The 15405-nt window shown below is 47.1% G+C and overlaps 1 long non-coding RNA gene across 1 annotated transcript; it reads left to right on the forward strand.

Annotated features, from left to right (window-relative positions):
* Positions 1-12284: 12284 nt before the first annotated feature.
* LOC126046543 (uncharacterized) lies at positions 12285-13387 on the forward strand. The gene is made up of 2 exons (XR_007508348.1): positions 12285-12415; positions 13183-13387. It is a non-coding gene; the product is annotated as an uncharacterized LOC126046543 (long non-coding RNA).
* The last annotated feature ends 2018 nt before the right edge of the window (positions 13388-15405 follow it).

Below are 15405 nucleotides of genomic sequence, written 5' to 3' on the forward strand. Positions count from 1 at the left end.
CAATAACAATGTAGTTATTAAAATCACATCACTCACGGGCGAGGCCAGCAGACGCAATGGTAAGTTTGACGTGCGGAAAACAGACTCCACAATCGGTGAGACTATAAAGTAGGTATGTTCATTCAGCACCGGGCGGCACGGGGGGTAGTCCCACCAGAGTTGTGCGCGCCCGACTCGGCGGTTCGCCTCAAGTTTATACAGTCAGGTATTACATATTTACAATATGCTTATACATATGCATGACCTATCCCCGCTTCATATTAAAATTAGCTCCGAGAGGTCATTTCCATAGTCCCCTTCCAACTGCGCCTGCGCAGGGCCTCTTTATGGTGGTCGCAGAGATGAAGATGGATGACTCTTCGTCACCGCTAGTAACCTCTTTCCTTGCGCAGGCTCAGTGATTCCTTGGTATTCACCCAAGCCGCAAGACCAGTCTTAGCTGGCTCTTGGGGCCTGCTCCTGCTTCTTATCAAGGACTGTCTTTACCTCATTGGCTGGTTCTTGGCACCAGCTCTTCTTATCAAGGACTGTCTCTACCTCAGCTAATTTCAACAATGTAAGCACTAACTTTCACCCCCCCTTTATTATGTCTACTAAGATTCTTTTGACTCCCCTTGTCTCAGTCCCCCCTTTTCTAGAAAATAGTAAATTCTTTTACTATATTTAATCCTACTACTTCTAACACATTATTTTCCTATCTAGCATCCTCTCAAAGTATTTGTTGGTCTCAAGTCCTCATTGTAACTGATTCTTTTTCCATTCACTGTAAGAGTCTCCTGTACTCTTACAGCACAAAAGGCCACATCGAACCACTATGCAAAGGACCACCAACAAGAGAACGATGATTATTATAGTGACAAACAAATGCTTTAACCACGTCAAATTTGGCAACCAGGAGATTAGTTTTCCTAATATGCCTGTCAAGCCCCAAGAAGCGTCATCTTGGGAAACTTCATGTAGTATTTTAGTCCTTTCCCATATCTCCTCAAGATCCGTTTCAATTCGTTGGTTTTGATTGATATAGGTACAGCAGCTTTGGTCTATAACTACACATAAGCCCCTTTCTTTTGCTAAAAGCATGTCCAGTCCCATTCTATTTTGGAGCACTACTTAGGGATTGCATTTCCAGTTGCAACCCTTGAATTGCATCAATTGTAGCACTTTCTATAATCTCTCACGTAGCAGATAGATTCACAATAGCTTTCTCCAACTCGCTTACCCCTAAAGAGGGGATTAACCATCGGAAAAAACTATGGTACCCAGTACCTCAAATAACTAGTGGGTTTTCAGCCCGTTTTACATGGAGCCAAGGTGTTCTCAAAAACCCTCGGGGAGGCGAAGCTCCCTCAAATATACTGGCCTGAGGTGCGGGTATCCTCGAACACAGCGTCCCTTCCAGTTGTGGGGTGGTAAACTCTTTCTGGCCCTGCCATCCCCACAGAGCCACCAGTATCCTGGCCCTGTGGTGCATCTTGGACCGAGATGCGTCTCCCTTCGGTCTTGCTCTTGCCCCTTCTTCCCTGGCCCACCCTTTGGTTTCCGAATATAACAGAAACTGATACTTAAGTTTAGCCCAAGACATTCTAATTTTCCTTTATCAAAAGTTCCCAGATTTTCCGCAAGGCTACAATTATCCACGTCTCCCCAAATATTATCAGTAATATTTAAGCAACGGCGCTCTTTAGGGTTGGGCACCTCCAGGTCAAAGTTGGGTCCCCGCTGGGTATTTCCTTTTCCATGAGGGCATGATCCATTCCTGTCTGGCCCATCTTTAAGAAGAGATGTCCAATTTGTGGTCGGGATTCCTAAAAAGGGGAGTTCAATGTTCCCCTGAGGAAGGGGATTACAGACCCAACAATCTGATAAATTTAGTACTTTCGAGATACTCTCTGTCATATTTAAACAAGTATTTCCATCCCAAGCCTGCCCCTTAGACAAGGTCCAACTCGGGAACATATCAACATCTCACCAATTTGAGCTTCAAAGGTCCTTTTTCTTGTGAAGTCCATTGTCCTTTGGGTGCCTTCTTCACCCTAGCGTGATGGATCCAGGCGTTCTGTTCCTTGATCTTAATCACGGTGAAGGAGGCAAGTAGTCCTTGAAACGGTCCTTCCCACGGCGGCTCCAAAGTTTTTTCTGTAAGAGACTTTATATACACATAATCTCCTGGTTGTATATTATGCACAGGCCCATCCAAACCTCTCCCTCGAGTCCCTACCGCACGCTTCCTGATTTTATTAAGTTGCTTACCTAATGCCACCATGTAAGAAGCCATCATTTCATCCCCCGCTTGTACAGACACCCCTCTCTGTATCCCATAGGGTTGATAGGGTTGTCCATACAGAATTTCAAAGGGGCTCAGTCCTCCTTTCGCCCTTGGTCTCGTCCGTATACGCAGAAGGGCTAAAGGGAGAGACAGAGGCCATGTCAAATTTGCTTCTTGTCCTAATTTCACAATTTGCTGTTTGATTAAGGGGTTCATTTTTTCCACTTGACCGCTCGACCGGGGGTGATACGGAGTATGAAGCTGCCAATCTATACCCAAGTGGCGGCTAATTTGTTGTACTATTTTTGAGACAAAATGTGGTCCCCTGTCAGAGGATACGGTTGCTGGAACCCCAAAATGTGGTTTTCTCTCTTGTACCGGTATTTTAGCTACCTCCCGAGCTTTAGCCGTTCTTGTTGGGAATGCTTCTGGCCAACCTGAAAAGGTATCAGTTAATACCAATAGATATCGATACCCCCCTTTTCTTGGAAGGTCTGTAATATCAATTTGCCATTGTTGTCCAGGCCCATTGCCTTTTCCAATCTGGCCCATTTCCAGCTCGGGGGTGTTCTTAGGATTGGTGTGGAGGCAAAGATCACACTGTTGTGTGATCACACTGTCTCACCGTGGTGTATAAATTCCTAGCCACAATTTCTCCTATCAAATGATTATACAGAGCTTCTGTTCCCCAATGTCTTTTCCTATGTTCCTCCCGTATCAAATGCCATACTAAGCAAGAGGGAACGATTAGCTTTCCCTGTGGGGTATGAGCCCACCCCTCTTCATTATATGACCCTTCTAAACCTGTAATGAGCTTTTGATCTTCCTTAGTGTATTCTGGCTTACCTTCTAGGGAAATCCACCTACCAGGAATTAAGGCCCCTTCTGTTTTTACCTGTGTTTTGGCCACTTGTTTTGCCTCTCTGTCCGCCAGCTCGTTCCCTTTTTCCAAATCTGAGCTCGCTTTCTGGTGTGCCTTAATATGCATAATTGCTACTTTCTTAGGGAGCTGGACAGCTTCCAGTAACTTCAGAATTTCTTCTGCATGTTTGATATTTTTCCCTTGAGAACTCACTAGTCCTCTCCTTCCAAATTGCTCCATGTGCGTGTACAACTCCAAAGGCTTATTTTGAGTCTGTATAAACGTTCACAACTTTGCCCTGGGCCAATTCCAGGGCGCAGGTTAGAGCAATTATTTCTGCCTTCTGTGTGGAGGTGTTCATGGGCAAAGACCCTGATTCTATTACCTCTTGGCTGGCGGTGACGGCGTATCCCGCGTGTCGATTACCGTTTAGGACGTAACTGCTTCCGTCTGTGAAGCGAGTTTCCCCGTTTTCCATGGGACTGTCTTTCAGGTCGGGGCGACTGGCGTATGTTGCTTCGATGGATTCCAAACAGTCACGATTTACCGGTTCTCCTGGGTTCCCGCTGAGAAAAGAAGCTGGGTTGACAATGTTAGCGACTACAATCTCCACGTCATCCTGCTCTACCAATATAGCTTGATATCTCAGGAATCTCTGTGGAGAGAGCCAGTGTCTGCCTTTTGCTTCCAGTACTGCTGATACCGCGTGAGACACCAGAACAGTCATCTTCTGGCCCAGAGTAAACTTTCGGGCTTCCTGTGTTTTTAGTACCACAGCCGCAACCGCCCGCAGGCATTCAGGCCAACCTTTTGCAGTCGCGTCTAACTGCTTAGAGAGATAGGCAACTGCCCATCGATACGGACCCAGGTTTTGTGCTAATATTCCCAGGGCAATGCCCTGCTTCTCATGGGAGTAAAGAAGAAATGGCTTACTCGCATCTGGGAGTCCCAAGGCTGGGGCCGACATCAAAGCCTTTTTCGGTAGCTCAAAGGCTCGTTCGGTCTCTTTATTCCACTCAAGGTGTTTCTGCTCAGTGGCTGTCAACGCATACAGTGGTTTAACAAGCAGTCCATAATTATAGATCCATGATCGGCACCACCCTGTCATTCCCAGAAAAGTCCATAACTCTTTTACTGTCTGAGGTCTCCGAGTTTGACATATTGCCTCTTTACAGGCCCGTCCCAAAGTTCTTTGTCCCGCACTAATTTCATAGCCCAAATAATTCACTTTGCCTTGCATTACCTGTGCCTTTTTCTTGGATACCCGGTACCCCTGAAGTCCCAGGAAATTCAACAGACTCACCGTCCATGTCATACAATCTTTCTCTGTTTTGGTGGCGATCGGGATATCATCCACATACTGCAACAGCTTCCCCTCCTCAGATGGGGCTTCCCAGGATTCCAAGCCTTTCGCAAGCCGATTGCCAAAAACGGTAGGCCTATTCTTAAGTCCTTGTGGCAAGGCCGTCCAAGTGAGCTGGGTCTTTCGACTGCTTTTGGGGTTTTCCCATTCAAATGCAAGTAAGTTTTGCCTGGCTTCATGGAGAGGGAGGCAAACGAAAGCATCCTTCAAATCTAAAACACGAAACCAAGTCAATTCAGGTGTTAGTACGCTTAACAGGGTATATGGGTTCGCCGCTACCGGGTAAAGATCTTCAGTTATCTTATTCACCGCCCATAAGTCTTGGGCCACGTGGTATGACCCATCGGGCTTCCGAACAGGTAATATAGGGGGATTGAATTCAGACTCACTCTTTTAATAATCCCAACTGCAAAAATTTTTCTATCACCAGCCAGATTCCTTCTCTGTCTTCCTTCTTTAGGGGATATTGTTTAATTCTTACCAGCTTTTGGCCTTCCTTGATCCTAACTTCAACAGGTGGAGCACTTTCCGCTCTTCCAGGTGCATCGGTAGCCCATACCCCTGGGTACACTTGCTTTAAGATGTCCTCGTTAATGCTTCCTTCTAGGGGGAGACTGGTTAAGGTTAGGCTCAATATTTGAATATTTTGCTGATCTTTTACCTCCAGAGTAATTTCTCCCTTCTTGAATACAATTTTTGTTCCCAATCGTTCCAACAAGTCCCTTCCCAGAAGTGCCTTTGGGGAGTTGGGCATATATAAAAATTTATGAATGCCCCACTGTTTTCCTAATTTATATCCTAAAGGTTTACAAAAATATGCCTTTTCACTTTGGCCAGTCGCTCCTTTCGCCATGACATAATCATTTCCCAGGGGCATCAAAGCCTGATTCAAAACCGAGTATGTTGCTCCTGTATCTACCAAAAATTCTACCTCTTGTTGTGTTTTCCCTAGCTTAATTACAACCAGTGGATCCACGAGGGTAGATTCCCCAGGTTCTCATCAGTCTCCCTTCACAGGGGCTACCGTTCTTCCTGTTTGAGCCCTCTGATGCTCCTTGTTCCTTGGGCATTCCCTTTTCCAATGACTGAATTTCTTACACAAAGCGCATTGATCCTTGCCCAGTCGGGGCGAGTCTCGTCTAGGCCCTCTTCCTCTTTCTTCCTGAATAACAGCCATTAATTTCCTTTGCCCTTGCCTATATCCTTCTTCTCTGTTACTAAATACCCTCCATGCTTCATCCAACAATATTTCTAAATTCCTACTCTCTGTAGGGCGTAATTTCTGAGGTTTGCGCCTTATATCCCCTGTAGACTGACCCAAAACCAGGGAGACTAATTGTATTCCTACCTCTGACCCAGGATCCAGCGGTGTGCTGCGGTGCATTACATCTCTCAGTCGATCCAGGAATTCGGATGGAGACTCGGAATGACTCTGTTTAACTGCATAGAAAGCTGACCAATTTATAGTTTGGGGGATCGCTCTCTCCATTCCTTTTATAATCCACTCCTGACACCCCTGCAATCTTTCCATATGTGCAGATCTATTAACATCCCACTTTGGGTCTTGGAGAGGGAAATATTCCTTAATGTCCCCTCCTGTAATCTTATAATAATCTTCAGCAAGGTTTCCTGCTGTTTTTAAAATCAGCTGTTTCTCTGTCTCAGTCATATATTCCAATAATAGCTGTATTTCCTTCCAATCAGGGTTATGCTGTTTCACAATAAATTGGTAATGCTTAGTCACACTTATTGGATCTCTCCTATAATCTTTTGCAACCTTTTTCCTTTCCCATAGGCCAGCAGTAGAAAAGGGTACTTTGATTAACATCGTCCCACCATCCGGCCTCACCGCCTCTCGGAGAGGTGCTTGTAAAGCTGTTGAGGTAGTTTTCTTCCTAGTACGGGAAGATACAGGGCTGTCCGGGGGGGCCGGACTTCTATCCGAGTCTGCATCCTGTTCCTGTGGTCGAGGGGGAGGCTTAAACAAATCAGTTAGATCTTGTTCTGGTACCTGATGGATTATATTTGTCTTTGTACATCTTTGTCCAATACTACATGCCAAACAACACCGCCTCAGTTTACCACTAAGCTCCTCGTTTTCTCGCTCAACTGCGAGCACCATGGGGTCCTGTGGGGGTACCATTCCACAGTCCCTTTGCCACTCCAGATGGTTTCACAGGGTGAAAAACATGTCTGCATACGAAACCTCATCCCATTTTCCTTCTCTTCTTAAAAACAGCATTAGTTGTAATAGAGTATTATAATCTAATGACCCATTAAGTGGCCACTTAGCATCACTTTCTAACTTATACAATGGCCACCATTGAGTGCAGTATTTAATAAGGTTCTTTTTACTTTCCGTACCTCCGGTCCCAACAATATCTTTCCAGTGGGCAATTACACAACCCAGAGGAGTTTTCCTCAAGATTCCTCCTTGATTGTTTCCCACTTTATAACTCCTCCTAATGATTCTTAAGTTTGATCTTGGCTTCTCCTTTTAATAAGCTTCCATGCAAGTTGTTTCTTACACTTCTTTTACAGTCTTCCCCAGTTTTCCTCCCACACGTCCCAAGTTTCTGGAATTAAGTTTTCCTTTACACACCAATCTCAGTATTTCCCAATCGTAAAAGTGTGGAATTTGGAGAAAACACTCAAGGCAGTCTGGTTTCTGTCTGCTAAATGTACAGTACCAGCTTCTGCCACAAGATTTACACTTCAACAAAACCCAAGCCAGATGCTAATTATTATATAGTCCAGTTGCAAGCCCACATACAAAGCAAGGAATCACCCCTATTGATACGTAAGGACATTCACACATTAAAAAACATACATACACCTATAAATTTCAACATATCATTTCCACGCACCCACACAAAATCTTTAACATAAGTTTCCAAACATTCACATCATACATTCATCGCTCCAGTTGACAACCTTCAGCAGCTGCAAAAATAAACCAAGCGCAATTGCGAGGGGGTCCACTTACCCTTCGCCGGCCTCTTATATACCAGTCATCGACAGTTCCATCCTGGCTCCCAATACTGGGATGAGGCGATCACCCCGGATTTGCTCGATCTACCCCCAAGATCGCTAGCGGCCACTCTATCGGTCAGCAAATCCCCCCATACAGGGGGCCCTCCTCCCATACGGGGACTACGCTGCAGGCCAGACGTCTCTGTGCAATTTACCAGCTGCCCCGGCCTGTACTTTTACGGGCTCCCCTTGTAAAACATACCGTTTGGTCCGCGGCTCCGCAGAAGGTTGTTGTCTGCTCCCGCGAAGAGGGGCTGGCAGCTGAGGCTCCTCCAAGGAAAGTGCTCGGGGCGCGCCGAGGGGCGTCCGCTCCGCAGTCGGTCCCGCAGCCGAGCAGAGACTCTCCTGGCTGGCTCGCTAAACTGACGTGCAGAAACCAGACTCCACAATCAGTAAGATTGTAAAGTAGGTATGTTCATTCAGCGCTGGGCGGCACGGGGGGTAGTCCCACCAAAGTTGTGCGCGACCGAATCGGCAGTTCGCCTCAAGTTTATACAGTCAGGTATTACATATTTACAATACGCTTATACATATGCATGACCTATCCCCGCTTCATATTAAAATTAGCTCCGACAGGTCATTTCCATAGTCCCCTCCCAACTGCGCCTGCGCAGGGCCTCTTTATGGTGGTCGTCTGGTGGTCACAGAGATGAAGATTGATGACTCCTCTTCGTCAGCGCTAGTAACCTCTTTCCTTGCGCAGGCTCAGTGATTTCTCGGTATTCACCCAAGCCACAAAACCAGTCTTAGCTGGCTCCTGGGGCCTGCTCCTTATCAAGTACTGTCTTCACCTCATTGGCTGGTTCTTGGCACCAGCTCTTCTTAACAAGGACTGTCTCTACCTCAGCTAATTTCACCAATGTAATCACCAAACATTATCTTTCACCCCCCCTTTATTACGTCTACTGAGATTCTTTAACTCCCCTTGTCTCAGTTGTGCCTGTGAATAGGTTGCACGAGGACTGTGAAAACCAGCAACAGCTTTCAGGGCTGCCACCTGCCGTGTGGGACAAGGAGCCGGACGTGGGCCTTTTCGGAAACAGGCTCTGCCGAGGACGAGAGCCATGAGATGTTCCTTCTCTGGGCAAACCCGGATACCAGATCCTGTTGTGCCTGTGAATAGGCTGCAGGGGGACGGTGAAGACCAGCAACAGCTTTCAGGGCTGCCACCTTCCGTGTGGGACAAGGAGCCAGATGTGTGCCTTTTCGGAAACAGGCTCTGCCCAGGACGAGAGCCATGAGATGTTCCTTCTCTGGGCAAGCACAGATCCCAAATCCTGTTGTGCCTGTGAATAGGCTGCATAGGGACGGTGAAGACCAGCAACAGCTTTCAGGGCTGCCACCTGCCGTGTGGGACAAGCAGCCGGACGTGGGCCTTTTCGGAAACAGGCTCTGCCGAGGATGAGAGCCATGAGATGTTCCTCCTCTGGGCGAGCACAGATCCCAAATCATGCTGTGCCTGTAAATACGCTGCAGAGGGATGTTGAAGACCAGCAACAGCTTTCAGGGCTGCCACCTTTCCGTGTGGGACAAGGAGCTGGACGTGTGCCTTTTCGGAAATAAGCTCTGCCGAGGACGAGAGCCATGAGATGTTCCTTCTCTGGGAAAGCCCGGGTCCCAGACCCTGTTGTGCCTGTGAATAGGCTGCAGGGGGACGGTGAAGACCAGCAACAGCTTTCAGGGCTGCCACCTTCCGTGTGGGACAAGGAGCCGGACGTGGGCCTTTTCGGAAACAGGCTGTGCCAAGGACGAGAGCCATGAGATGTTCCTTCTCTGGGCAAGCACAGATCCCAAATCCTGTTGTGCCTGTGAATAGCCTAAAAACATCATGATGTGGGGAAGAAATCCCAGTCTGAGAAAATGGACGGCTAGAGAGTGGAGCTGCCAAAGCAGCCCGGAATAACGTCGCAAAACAGGACCGACTGGAATCTGCCGAGACCAATCCATGCTTTAGAGCTGCTAATGCAAGAAAAGAAGCACTCCATTGGCACTGTGCTGATGACTACGAGCGTTCAAAACTCTAGGGACAGCGCCTAAAGCGCGTGGTACCCTCCCCCAGCGCAAAGCGCAATGAGGACATCGAGACCCGAGGAAGGTCTAAGGCACAGGAGACAGACTACACAGACTGCAAACCACCGCAGACAGAGGCTGGAACCGCCCTGCTCGGCCCACGCTGCTCTCGCACCAAAAAGCAACCCGCTCCCTTCACCTACCCAAAGGGGAGTGCTCCTGGACAGCCCTCTCTCCCGTGCTAACTTCAAAACACATCCCTGCAATTCCCAGCTTCATCCCTTCCTCCCAGCCTCTCACCAGCCCAGGTCCCTCAACTTAGCTTTCAGAGAGCCGTGGGTCTGAATCCATACTCCACAAAAACCACACGGGCTAACTGGGATGTTCCTCGAGATGACACATTGGTCTTCAACACCTGCAATGAAACAAACTAACAAAAAAAAAAAAAATGAAATCAGAAAAGGGAGTAAGCATCCCACCGGCCAACACCAACTACTTCCACAACTCCCCCCCCTCCTCACAAGTGCCACCGTGTTCACTTCCCTGCTCATTCCAGACTCAGACCCTGCAGCTGTCATCACTCATGGTACCTGATACAACAAGACACGCCAAATTAGCATGGCGCTTTTGAGAAGTCACCAGCCCCACGCTCCTCCTCGCTAATCTACAGCTCACCTCAAACTCTCACCCAATTCAAAGCTGGCCCGCACATCGCCTCCAAAGCAGAAGGTAAATGCTTAACCGAGCAGCCCCATAATACTTCACTATTCAACACTGACCTGGCCGCCTCACCTTCTCGGACCGCTCACCGGCATGCAGCTTTGCAGGAAACCTTATAGCAGACTTCACGGTACGTAAAGGGTGCCTGTAAGAAACCTGCAGAGGGACTTTTTACAAGGGTGTACAGCCATAGGACAAGGCGGTAATGACTTTAGTCCTAAAGAGGGTACGTTTAGTTTAGGCATTAGGAAGATGTTTCTCTCTAGGGATGGTGAGGCACTGGAACGCATTGCCCAGAGAACCTGCAGATGCTCCCTCCCTGGAAGCATTCAAGGCCAGGTCAGATGGGGCTTTGAGCAACCTGACCTCGCAGAAGGTGTCCCTGGAGGGGGTTGGAACTAGAGGATCTTTATGGTCCCTTCCAACCCAAACATGGCATTCTGTGGGCAATGAGGAAAGGCATCCCAAACTCTATAAGACACTGTGCCTCATGGTCCTTCTGCTTTCTTCAGAAATACTAAAATTCCATATACAGATGCATACAAAGACGCTCACCCTAACCCCTGCTAAACAATGTCACCATCGGTCCCCTTAAGAGAGATATCAGCAACTTGCAGAGCATACAGCAGAACTGGTGAAAAAACCCCAAGGTTCCTTCTTCAATAAAGTTGGGAATTGCAGGAAAACACAAGGCATGAAGAATTAAAAACAAACAAACAATCAATGCATGCTATTAAACCATCTTTCTACCCCTGAACACTCAAAACAAAATTACTGACCTGAAAAACATGAAAGGAAAAAAAAAAAGCTGCACACAAGTTACTTTCTACTATACATGCTGCTGAACCTTGACTGGTCCTCAAGCTCTTACCTCAGGCAGACACCTCTTCCCAAAGGGCTGAGCCAGCTCAAAAGCTGCAAAGGCCTCAAGGAAGAGCTGAGTACCAACACCAGAGAAACCCAGGAGCACAATGAGCTTCCTCAGCAGAGGCTGTGGCTCAAATACCCCCGAGCCCGCACCCACCACCCTTAGCGCAATCACCTGGGAAAGGGGAAGGGCAAACCACCAGCAGTTATAGAGTCAGCTGGAGGGGCAGCAGCACTGTTCTTACCTGCCTCAAATTTACAGCAAATAAGACCCTGAACAGAAAAAGCGACCCTTACTAGCAACGACAATACCCGCTCCTGTACTACAGCTACAACCATTGCATCGGCAACGTGACCAGCTAAGGAGTTAAACTTAATTTTTCGGAGGCGTAGACAGAAAAAGATACATGTGCCTCTAAACTAGGTAGGAAATGGTATAGGACAGATAGGAAAGAATTAAAAAGCAGTAATATGCAGCATCATAAAAGTAGACATAGAAGGAAAATTTAAAAAGTGATGGGGTATAGGACAGGAAAGAATATAAAAAATAGGGACGGAACTGGTTAACAGAGATAGAAAATTTTTAAAAGTAACGGAATCAGGAAAAATGGAAAAGAATAAAAAATAGGGACAGCAAACTAAAGAAATGAAGATGTAGAAACAAAATCTAAAAAGCAACAGGCTACAGGACAGACAAGAAAGTATTAAACAATAGTCACAGCAAACTACATAGAGAAATAGAAAGGAAATTTAAAAGTGATGGAGTGCAAGACAGCGGAAAAACTAAAAAACAAAGTGAACTGGATAAAAGGTGACACAGAAAGAAAATTTTAACAGTGACAACATTAAAGAAAGGCTAGGGGGGGAAAAAATAAGGATAGGGTGAATAATAGAGAGACACAGAGAAAGTAAATGTAAGAAGTGGGAGGGTACATAACAGCCAGGAAAGAATCAAAAAGCTGTGATACACCGCTTGCTAAAAGTAGACATAGAAGGAAAATGTAAAAAATGATGGCATACAGGATGGGAAAAAAGTTTAAAAATAGGGAGAAAAAAATAGATAGAGATATGGAAAGAAAATTTTAAAAACAAGGCAGTGCAAGACAGAGATGAAAAAGCTAAAAATATGCAGACAGTGACCTAGCCATAGAAAGAAAATTTAAAAAGCAACTGCTTACAGGACATACAGGAAAGAATTCAAAAATAGGGACAGCAAACAAATAAACAGACACAGAAAGAAAATTTTAAAAGTGAGATGGTACAGGACAGAGGATAAAATTAAAAAACAAAGACAGTGAATAGGTTAAAGTAGGCATAGAAAGCAAACTGGAAAAAAAGTGACAGGTGTCATGGTTTAACCCCAGCTGGCAACTAAGCACCACCCAGCTGCTTTGCTCCCTGCCTCCCTGCAGCAGGATGGGGGAGAAAAATCAGCAAAAAAGTCTAACTCACAGGTTGAGATAAAGGCAGTTTAATAGGTAAAGCAGAAGCCACACACACAAGCAAAGCAAGACCAGGAATTCATTCCCCACTTCCCCTCAGCAGGCGGGTGTTCAGCCATCTCCAGGAACGGAGGGCTCCATCCTGTCTAACGGCTACGTGGGAAGACAAATGCCATCGCTCTGAATGGCCCCCCTTCCTTCTCCTTCCCCCCAGCTTTATATGCTGAGCATGACACCATATGGTCTGGAACAGACCTCGGGTCTGTTGGGGTCAGCTGTCCCAGCTGCGTCCCCTCCCAGCTCCTTGTTCAGCCCCAGCCTGCTCCCTGGTGGGGCAGGGTGAGAAGCAGAACGGCCCTTGACTCTGTGTGAGCACTGCTCAGCAATAACAAAAACATCCCTGGGTTATCAACACTGTTTTCAGCACAAATCCAGAACAGAGCCCCATACAAGCTACTGGGAAGAAAATTAATTCAATCCCACCCAAAACCAGCACAACGGGGTACGTGACAGAGGCAAAAGAATTAAAAAATCGGGACAGCTAACTAAACAAACAGACATAGGAAGAAAATTTAAAAGGTGATGGGCTACATGACAGACAGGCGTAATTTAAAGACAGTGAATAGGTTAAAGTAGACATAGAAAGAAAAAGTAAAAAGCAACGGGGTACACAATAGTGAGGAAAGAATTAAAAAACAGTGATACACAGCTCGATACTAGTAGACATAGAAGGAAACTTTAAGAAGTGATTGGGTACAGGACAGAAAAAAAATTTTAAAATAGCCACAGTGAACTAAAACTGAAAAATAGAAAGGAAATTTAAAAGTGACACAGGGGCACAGGACAGAAAGGAAAAAAAATAAAAAATAAAGACAGTGAACAGGATAAAAGTAGACATAGAAAGCAAATTTTCAAAGCAACAGGGTACACAACAGACAGGAAATAATTAAAAAATAGCAGTAGGCAGCTTCATAAAAGTAGATGTAGCATTGTGGTTTAACCCTGGCTGGCAGCTAAGTACCATACAGCTGCTCACTTACTTGCTCCCCCACAGTGGGATAGGGGGAGAATCGGGAGGGTAAATGCGAGAAACTCATGGGTTGATATAAAAAGTGTAATAGTTAAAAAGACATTTTTTAAAAAAAGTTGTAAGAGAAAAAAAAAAAACAAAAAAACCACCCCAGCAAATGAAAACTTGCTCACCACCAACTGACCGATGCCCAGCCAGTCTCAAGCAACCGGACACAGGACAGAGAGGAAGGAATTAAAATATAGGGTCAGGGAGACAGAGAAGGGAAGTGTATTGGCTTTGTGTGGCAAGGTTTTGGTAGTGGGGTGTGTGTGTGTGTGTGTGTGTTACAGGGGTAGCTTCTGTAAGAAGCTGCTGGAAGCTTCCCCTGTGTTCGAGAGAGAGCCAATACCAGCCAGCTCTAAGACGGACCCGCTGCTGGCCAAGGCCGAGCCAATCAGCGACAGTGGTAACGCCTCTGTGATAACATTTTTAAGAAGGGGAAAAAAATTCAGAACAGATGGAAACGGCAGCCGGAGAAAGGAGTGAGAACATGTAAGAGAAGCCTACAGACACCAAGGTCAGTGCAGAAGGAGGGGGAGGAGATGCTCCCGGCGCCAGAGCGGAGATTCCCCTGCAGCCCGTGGTGAAGACCCTGGTGAGGCAGGCTGTCTCCCTGCAGTCCATGGGGGTCCACGGTGGAGCAGATATCCACCTGCAGCCCATGGAGGACCCCACGCCAGAGCAGGTGGGTTCCCGAAGGAGGCTGTGACCCCACGGGAACCCCGCACTGGAGCAGTTTCCTGGCAGGACCCGCAGATCTGTGGAGAGAGGAGCCCATGGAGCAGGTTTTCTGGCAGGACTTGTGACCCTGTGGGGGACTCACGCTGGAGCAGTGTGCTCCCGAAGGACTGCACGCCGTGGAAAGGACCCATGCTGGAGCAGTTCGTGAAGAACTGTAGCCCATGGGAAGGACCCACGTTGGAGAAGTTCATGGAGGACTGTCTCCCGTGGGTGGGATGCCATGCTGGAGCAGGGGAAGAGTGTGACAAGTCCTCCCCCTGAGGAAGATGAAGCGGCAGAAAATAAAGTGTGAGGAAATGGCCATAAACCCCATCGCCCTGTGCCGCTGGGGGGGCTTGGTAGAGAATCCAGGAGTGAAGTTGTGCCCGGGAAGAAGGGAGGGGTGGAGGGAAGGCGTTCTGAGATTTGAGTTTATTTCTCATTACCCTACTCTGGTTGATTTGTAATAAATTGAGTTAATTTTCCCCAAGCTGAGTCTGTTTTGCCCTTGATGGTAATTGGTGAGTGACCTCTCCTGTCCTTATCTGGATCCACAAGTTCTTTGTTATATTTTCTCTCCCCTGTCCAGCTGAGGAGGAGGAGTGATAGAACAGCTTTGGTGGGCACCTGGCATCCAGCCAGGGTTAATCCATCACAGGAAGACATAGGAACTAAATTTTAAAAGTAATGGGGTACAAGGCAGTGCAGAAACAGTAAAAAACAGGGAGAAGCAGCTGGTTAGAGAGAGGCATATTAAAAATTCAAAAGGCAACAGGGTACTGGGCAGAGCTGACAGAAGAATAACAAGTTTTGAGGAGCCATACACATAAGTGTGCAGGCAGAGAGGGAGATGGAGGAGGAGAGGCAGGCAGACGTCTAAAGAAGGGTGGGCCAGGATGTGGAGGAGAGGACGTGCGACTCACCACAGCTCCTGGTGCCAGCAGGAGACCTTCACCGCCCTGATGCCTCTCTCTGCCTCTTCCTCTTCCTCCTCCCCAGTGCTGGCTGCCTGACCCTCCCCCACTCGGCAGCACGCAGTGGACGCCTCAA

Source organism: Accipiter gentilis, chromosome 16 (genome assembly GCF_929443795.1).
Source record: "Accipiter gentilis chromosome 16, bAccGen1.1, whole genome shotgun sequence".
NCBI lineage: Eukaryota > Metazoa > Chordata > Aves > Accipitriformes > Accipitridae > Astur > Astur gentilis.